The sequence below is a fragment of the Myiozetetes cayanensis genome, unplaced genomic scaffold (assembly GCF_022539395.1).
Source record: "Myiozetetes cayanensis isolate MyiCay16 unplaced genomic scaffold, myiCay2020 scf2-11, whole genome shotgun sequence".
Lineage (NCBI taxonomy): Eukaryota > Metazoa > Chordata > Aves > Passeriformes > Tyrannidae > Myiozetetes > Myiozetetes cayanensis.
The window spans coordinates 86,808,134-86,816,408 of record NW_026087411.1 but is presented as its reverse complement, the minus strand read 5'-3'; the positions used below and the strand labels follow the sequence as shown (position 1 = coordinate 86,816,408).

General features: G+C 38.7%; 1 long non-coding RNA gene across 5 annotated transcripts in view; it reads right to left on the bottom strand.

The window, feature by feature from the left end:
• Positions 1–4,257: 4,257 nt before the first annotated feature.
• Positions 4,258–8,275, bottom strand: part of LOC126640496 (uncharacterized) — a 63,814-nt gene continuing 59,796 nt past the window's right edge. For 2 of the 5 annotated variants that reach the window (XR_007629073.1, XR_007629077.1), the window contains one exon: positions 4,258–7,325. This is a non-coding gene — a long non-coding RNA (uncharacterized LOC126640496). The remainder of the gene's footprint in view (positions 7,326–8,275) is intronic. The other 3 variants (XR_007629076.1, XR_007629075.1, XR_007629074.1) reach the window with 3 other exon arrangements.

Genomic DNA, 8,275 nt, shown 5'->3' with positions numbered 1-8,275 from the left:
TAAAGGTAACCTAGTCCAACCTCCTACAATGAGCAGGGACATCTTCAGTTAGATCAGGTTGCTCAGAGCCCTGTCCAACCTTGCCTTGAATGTGTTCAGGGATGGGGCATCCACAACTTTTCTTGGCAACTTGTTCCAGTGTTTTACCACCCTCACTGAAAAAACCCTTCTTCCTTATATCTAATTTAAATCTATCCTCTCTTAGTTTAAAATCATTACCCCCTGTCCTGTTGCAACAGGCCCTGATAAAAAGCTTATCCCCATCTTCCTTATAAGCTTCCTTTAAGTACTGAAAAGCTATAATAAGGTCTCTACAGAACCTTCTCTTCGCTGAACAACCCCAATTCTTTTAGCTATTCCTCATAGGGGAGATGCTCCATTCCTCTACTCATCTTCATGGTCCTCTCTCTGGACTAGTTCCAATAGGTCCATGCCCTTCCTGAGATCCCTAGAGCTGGATACGATGCTGCAGGTGAGGTCTCACCAGAGGAGAGTGGAGGGCAGAACCACCTCCCTCAGCCTCCTGGCCACACTGCTTTTGATGCAGCCCAGGATAAAATTGGCTTTCTGGGCTGCAATTGCACATTGACAGTTCAGGTCCAACTTCTCATTCACCAGCCCCCCCCTCCCCCGCCAAATCTTTCTCCTCAGAGCTGCTCTAGATTTGTTCATCTCCCAGCCTATATTGATACTGGGAGTTGCCCTGACCCAGGTGCAGCACCTTGTACTTGGTCTTGTTAAACCTCCTGAGGTTCCCACAGGCCCACTTCTAGAGCTTGTCTGGATCCCTCTGGATGGCATCTCATCCTTCAGGTGTGTCAACAGCATCACTCAGCTTTGTGTCATCTGCAAACCTTATGAGGGTGCACTTGATCCCACTGTCTATGTCATTAATGAAAACATTGAATAATACTGGTCCCAGTATGGACCCCTGAGGGACGCCACTTGTCATCAGTGTCCACTGGGAGCCATTGACCACAACCCTCTGAATGTGACCATCCAGCCAATTCCTCATCCATCTAACAGTCCGCCCATCAAATCCATCTCTCTCTCCAATTTAAAAAGAAGGATGTTGCCTGGGACCATGTCAAAAGCTATACAGAAGTTTAGGTAAACTATATGTGTAGCCCTTCCCTTGTCCACAGATGTAATCACTCCATCGTAGAAGGCCACTAGGTTGGCATGGCCCTTGCTGAAGCTGTGCTGTCCATCCCAAATCACCTTCCTGTTGTCCATTTGTCTTATCACATCTTTTAGGAAGATCTGTTCCATGATCTTTCCAGACACAGAGGTGAGACTGCCAGGCTGGTAATTCCCAGAGTCCTTTCTACCCTTTTTAAAGATGGGTACAACATTTCCCTTCAGTAATCCACATAGAGTCATATATATACACATATATACTCATATATAAGTATTTAAAAAAAAATAAGTATATATATAAGTAAAAAAAAAACAACCAAAACCAAAACAAATTCATAGCTACGTCTGATTTCCTTTCTCATCTGAGAGGAAAAGCATGTACTTCCAAAACAAACCTGTGCTTTTTATTGCTAAGGTCCATTTATTAATTTTACCTTGTAGTTGTCAAAGTTTAAAATTGAGAATGATGAATTTTGTAGGATTATTTTGAGCCAGACATTGGTAATAAATAATTGGCTTTTTTAAAAATTAAAAATACGCTAACTACATGAACCCACCTTCATAAGAGCATTGTTTTTATTTTTAAGTTATGGCCTTTATTCAACCTGTCACACTTCCTACTTTCTCTGCTGATCCACTAGGGCATAGTAGTGATGAAAGCCCTTTTCAGTCACAACAGTAATACAAGAAATTATTGAGCCTTTGGACCATGCAACACTGTGTGGAAGTGCACACCCAGGGATGCATGTAACTGCCAGAATGTGCACGCAAATCCTTCTAGGAAGTTAGCTCAAACTCTTCAGTTATGAAGTGACATTCATCTGTGGCATCCAAAAAAACAGCTACTATTGCTATTTATTTCTCATTGGATAGAAAAATGAGAAAATAACTGAAAGCAATTTAACCAAGTGAACAAGATTACACTCTACTGAGCTACTGGCCATCAGATACTGCCAAATGTTGCTTACTAACCAATACCCCAGTTTGAATTGGTCACACTCACTAGAGTGCTGATATGCAAAAAATATTAGTTATTTGCTAGTTGGGTTGTTTCTGCACTAGGAGGACAAGAATTGGGCAGTATAAATGAAAGTGCACACAGCTGCAGTGTTGCCCATCTCCCAGATGAAAAGGAGCATTCAACATACTAAAGTACTCTGTATGTGGGTGCTTTCCTGAGCTGAAAGGATGGAAGGTACTGGGGACAGCGGGACTCCTTCCCTCAAAGGCTTACTGCATGGATGCAGAGTACTTCTTCCTTCAGTGGGCAGCAGAGCTCAGCTTGCCTTGCTGCTGTTGCTGTTGCTACACTGAGTAAAGGGGGAAGAATAACTCAGAGGGATTTTACCTAGTTACAAAATTCAGTGGGGGATGCACCCACACACACCCCACAGTCAGAGTTGCCCCTGCATGTGTCAGTTCTCTAAGTGTGTGTGCATGAACACACAGCTATCTATAGGCTGGAAAACCATACAGAACTATAAAGAACATGTATGAAGTCTGATGCAGTATGCATATTGGCCAGTGGATAAAAGATTTAAAAATAAAACATGCTTGGCAAGTTCCAGTTCCTACTTGCCAATTTGGAAAGGAGCAGGGTCATCAGGGTAAAGTAATTAAACATTTTTAGCCTTCCTTTTCCATGTTATTGTCACCATTTTATTGCTCAGTGTTAAGCTAGCCTAAATATTGCTTCAAAACATGAGCTCTGAGGTCCTCCCCTCATTGCACTCACACTGAGGGTTCTCAGCCACAGTCTCTAGTCACCATTTGTGAGTAATCATGGACTGGCACAACTACCATTAAACAAAACAGAACACAAATCTGGTTAGCAGAAAAGACTGCACTTTATAGCCTTTAGTTCAGCAATAAGATGTTTTTGAGATTCCTCCTTGTACAGTGCATTGTAATGGGTTGTGTGATTAACAAGCACCACTGCCAATGGAGTCAGACACCAGAGCAAAACATTTTGCTGCTCTTGCCAAGCAACAAATTTAGGGCCCAATTCAGTCTGAGTACAGCCAGTTTCCTTGTTACAGAAGCTGGCCATGATTTTTACTGAAAAGCCCTTTGCTTTTAGAATGCAGATGAGACTTCAAGACAAACTAATTAAAAACATTAATGATTTTTTTTCAATTGCTGTTTGGTCCTGCTTGACATGATTTAATGTCAGATAGTTCTGAGCATCAGAGCTCTCCTAGATGTATGGCTGCAGCAAATTATTCTTCATCTATCGCAGGAACGTTGTAGCTTCTGCTATATTAGTTTTTTAAATTTTTTTTTTTTAATTCTACAAATGTAAATCACTTATTCCAAGATCATGTTCTTTTTCTATTAAGCTGCTACTTACTCAAAGCTGGTTTCCCAGTATAATAACAAAATCACCCCTTAACCTCTACAAAGTATTTTTATAGTCAGTTTGTTTGGGCAACATTAGCATAGAAAAAAATACTCTGCAAGCAGAATACGGGTAACTCACAGGTTCAGAGCAATTATTTATTGGCCAGTGCGTGTAAAACACAGCTAATATTTAGTGGGCTGTGAGGTTAAACAGGGATGTGCTCACACTCCAATACAGTGTCTGGAGAGTGTTTACCAGACAGGTAGATGGTGGTGAGGAGTAAAGTGTTGGTGGTCATGGCTCCCAAGAGCCATCATCATGGGTGCAGAGCTGCTGCCTTCCTCCCACTCCATCAGGGCTGACAGTCCTGATGGATAATTCCCAACCTTGCAGCTGCCAGCTGTCCCCGACCAGACCAGCCTCCGGCTATTTTAATTTCTTTTCCTTAAGATGTTAGCATTTCATATGGATTTTTTTTCTCATGAATCCTTGATCTCCTAGCAATCACAGATCACCATTCTTACTGATCTTTGTAATTTTTATCTTTCTTATCCCTATACAGACAGTCTCACAGCTTTGTCTCAGCAGTCTGAGTCAAGGTGACACAGCTGGAGTGTGTCAAAGCTGGACCCCTTAAACAAGCAGCTAAAACCCCAGCAGTGGGCTGTGAACTTACAGCAGGTGCTGAAGAGAGAGGGTTACAGTGTGCCATGATATCATATGCGACTCTTTTTGGACACCATTTTATTCCACTCATGCCTCATTCCTGATTACTTCCCTGATCCTTCTGATTTCACTTCCTGTGTTTCTCCTCCACAATGGAGTTCTGAAAGAACAACTATAACTACTAGCTTCCTTTAAAAATTCTCTAGATTTGTAGCACTGCTATCCAGAGTTGCCACCAACTATTGTGTGTCAGGTGCCCAGTATCAATTTGCAGTCTACTAGTCATAGAAATAATGGTTGGCACAAGTTGCTCACTGTAGGGTTACAATACTCTATCAGTAGGGAAAGGATATAATTCCGGACATTTTCCCCTATGAGTGAGCAGAATTTTAGCCAAGGAAATACATTTTCTTGTCCTTTAATCCTCTTCACAACAAAACTCAAGAGAAACATCCAGAAAGGACACCATATGGTTGAGAATATGCCATCATATACTTTGTGAGCCCTGTAGTTGCTGCTGTCCTTTAGACATTAAAATTGCAAAGAGCAGTATATATAGGTAGCCAGATCATTTTTATTATAGTACATAAATCCTGTGTGTCCTAACTGATCATGAAACACAGCAATCATTTCTCTGGGGCTTCTCTGGGGCTTCAGAAAGTCATCAAATTCCTCTTTCCTTGGGCAGGAAAAAAAAGAAAAGGCAAAAAAAAGGCATGATCATTTAAAACCAAATGATATATTTACTTATGTGATAAATGGGGATCTGTGCTTGAATTTAGTTATGGGAGAGCTTCCAAACAGTGTTGTATAGTCAGCCAAGATACAACATATATTCAGAGAGGGTAATATTGATCTTCAGTGCTACACTGTGAATCCAGAAAATTGTGGCTTGCTTCCAGCACTTCAAACACAGGACAAATGCAACTTATATTTAGATGCTTAATTCAAGGGTCTAGAAATTTTCTGGATAGAAACTATAACAAAATCAACAAACTGATGTACTACTCTTCCTCAATTTCTCAGTATTGTCTCTGTGCAGTCTTTATACAGAATGCAAAAAGAGCAGAAAAGATATATACAATGGAAACATTAAACTGAATTTATGCCAAAAATGAATGCATAGTGCATAAACATCAATTCCAATCTGACTGTTTTGCTCACCTAAGCAGAACAAAGCAGTCAGTAACACCTTTCAGGAACAACATCCATCGAGTAATATAGCACATAGTTATCCCCAGGGTCTAATCTGAAGGTCATCTTCACATGATTTAAGACACAAAATCCCCATTTTCACAACCATTACTTTGGACCCACCCTACAGTGGTCCACAACATGCACTTCACAGTCATTTTACGATCAGACCTTCTTTCTTTCCCTGTTTGATCTAAACACAAGCAAAGGAAAAGGAAATAGAAGTTTGTAGAAGGCTAGAAATGACAGACCAAGAAATTTCCGAATCATCATTGCTGGATTTACTGCAGTTACAATTTTCAGTATATGGATAAATTCCATACACAGCAGGAAGAGCCCATAGACATCACTCTGTTGCATTTGGACATTCCACATACTGCTGAATTTGAGGTATGGTCAGCTGCTGGGGATTGATCTAGGGTATTTTTTACACAAGATCAGCAGTTACAGGCTTAAAAATAAATTTACAATTAAACCTAACATTCAATATAGTTGTAAATAGGCCTACATAAATATTGCCTTATATTGGTGAAGAATTTCTTCTTCAGCAGCACAATCATTTAAACAGCCTGCTCTTTTCTCCCCAGACTACTTCTCAGTTTAATCCAAATTTCCCACATAATTTTGGGTGGAGGAAATGAGAAGCTATAAAATTCTGGAGGATATTATGCTCTTTGTTTATTCTGTGTGCAGAGCACACCTTGAAGAGTATCAAACAATTTCAGTTCCCTTTTCCAAATGAGGGAGTCTGAAACCACATTTCATACTAGTTAGATGAATTCCCTAAACACCAACTGATTGCTCAGTCATTGATCTGTGCAGGAAGATGAACCACAAGTTCCTACCTCCATGCTGAATGTGCTCACAAGAAAACTATTTACCGTTTCCTGGCTTCCTCCAGCATCAAAGTGAAAGCTGGTTTTTAAAAAATGCCTAAACATTTTTGAGATAGGTGACAAATAATAACCTATAACCCAGAATTTTGAAAGTTCACCTTGAACTCAAAGTACCATTATATAGTTTATTATTTCAATTATACAGGGGAGACAAGTTCTTGTTTAGAACTTCTCACTGAAAGTTAGGAGATTCAAGAAGCAGTTCTGTAGAATTTGGCTCTACACATTATTTGTGTGTATCAGTGTAAGTGAGGGCTGACTGGAGTAATAATTTCAAAATACTAATTTAAACATTTCAAAGTGAAGTATTAAAAATGTGCATACTTGATTTTGTTACTAAGCAAGAGTTTGACATTTTATTGTTAGAATTCCATTAGAAATGAGAGAATTCTTGAGAGTTTTAAACATGTATTCAGCCAAAATATTCCATGCATGCTTATATTCTAGGCTAATATACAACAATGAAATAAATCAAAATTTGAACAGTACTGGTTTGTGATTTCATTGCTGTGTGAAGAGCTGATGAAATTGAACTGTTGTGTACCATGCCATTTTGCCTGCATAATGTAATAACCACTTTGTGGAAAATAAGTTGAGAATCTCATTACTTGACCAAGATTTATGATGGAACTTGTAAATGTATTTGCTTTCAATAAATCTGACAGAGATTGACCACCATCCTTGTTAACATTTTGATAGACATCCTCTTTTAATGGCACCTAATTACAAAACAGCCAGTGCAATATGCTACTGAGATAAAAACCCGGTCTAGAAATAGTAATAGCTGCCATATTTTACTCATACATTTCTTTTATGGAGATCAGAAATAGCAGTCTCTTTTCTGACATGCATATTAGAAAGGCTACTTGAAAAAGATCAGAAAATTTTTCTGAAAAAGGATAAAATCCAACTCATCAGCCTTTCTGAAGTATTCCTAAAGCATCTACATCCATGATGTCAGTGTGAAGAGCTCCCCTGTCTGTCTCCAAAGGAAATAATACACTTCCTGTTTGTGAGTGATGTAGATTGGTGTGGTCTGCAAGTGAATCATCCCTGGAACAGGCAAAAAAATGCAGGTGATACTTTACCTGTAAAATAAGACATTGCATTCTGTATTATACATTTTGTAGATCAACTTTACTCCATTTTGCCTAAATCCTTTTCCTTAAGTTTTTCAAAGTAGGAAGGTGGAGTTGGAGCATGCCCCCATTCCTCACTGTGGTTGTTCTCTCTGTTATTGACATTGGTGCACAAAGATCAAAGCCAGGAAATTACCTTTAGAACTTAACTTTTTTTCCTAGAAAGTCCTGAGTTTTTTCAATTCTTAGGATGTAGACACAGAAAAAAATTTAAAACTGGCAAACCAGATAATAGATTTGAATTAAAAATTTATTTCGGCAAGTGTTCAAAAAAGTAGTGTTAAGAAAAAGATAAATATATTTTAAGGTAGTAAGAAAAGTTTTTGAAAAAAACAGCCTTTAAAATGCATTTCAATGGCACACATTTAAAAGCCCTTCTTGCATCAGTTCACAGGGGAAACAGATCATCAGTTCAGTAACTGACAAGTGTTTCGGCAAGGGGAAGTCTAATTCAGATGTTTCAATTTCTTTATTCAAATGCTACAGTCACGTCTAGCACAGCTCACACAGACTGACTAGGAGTCAAGGAGTACTCCAGGTGAATATAGAAGCAATAAAGAATGAGAAGGTTTTAAATGTGAAAAAATGTAGAAATAAACACAATTATTTTTTGACTGAACTTGTTATGAAATTTATATATTAAAAAAAACTTTCTAAATTTGGTTAGGGGCTGTTTTTATATTAGCCTGAAATTCATCATCTGTTCCATGAAATTGTATTGGATGTCTCATCTTTTTGTCTTAGTTCAACTAGCCTATCTTATGCATTTTTAAATCTGGTTTCATCAGAAAACATTCAGATTGTTAACTGAGCCATGATTACTCATATATCTAATTACATTACTTTAGTCTTGTGTATAGATGAAGCCTTTGAGTTTTGGGGAGTTTATTCTCATCCCC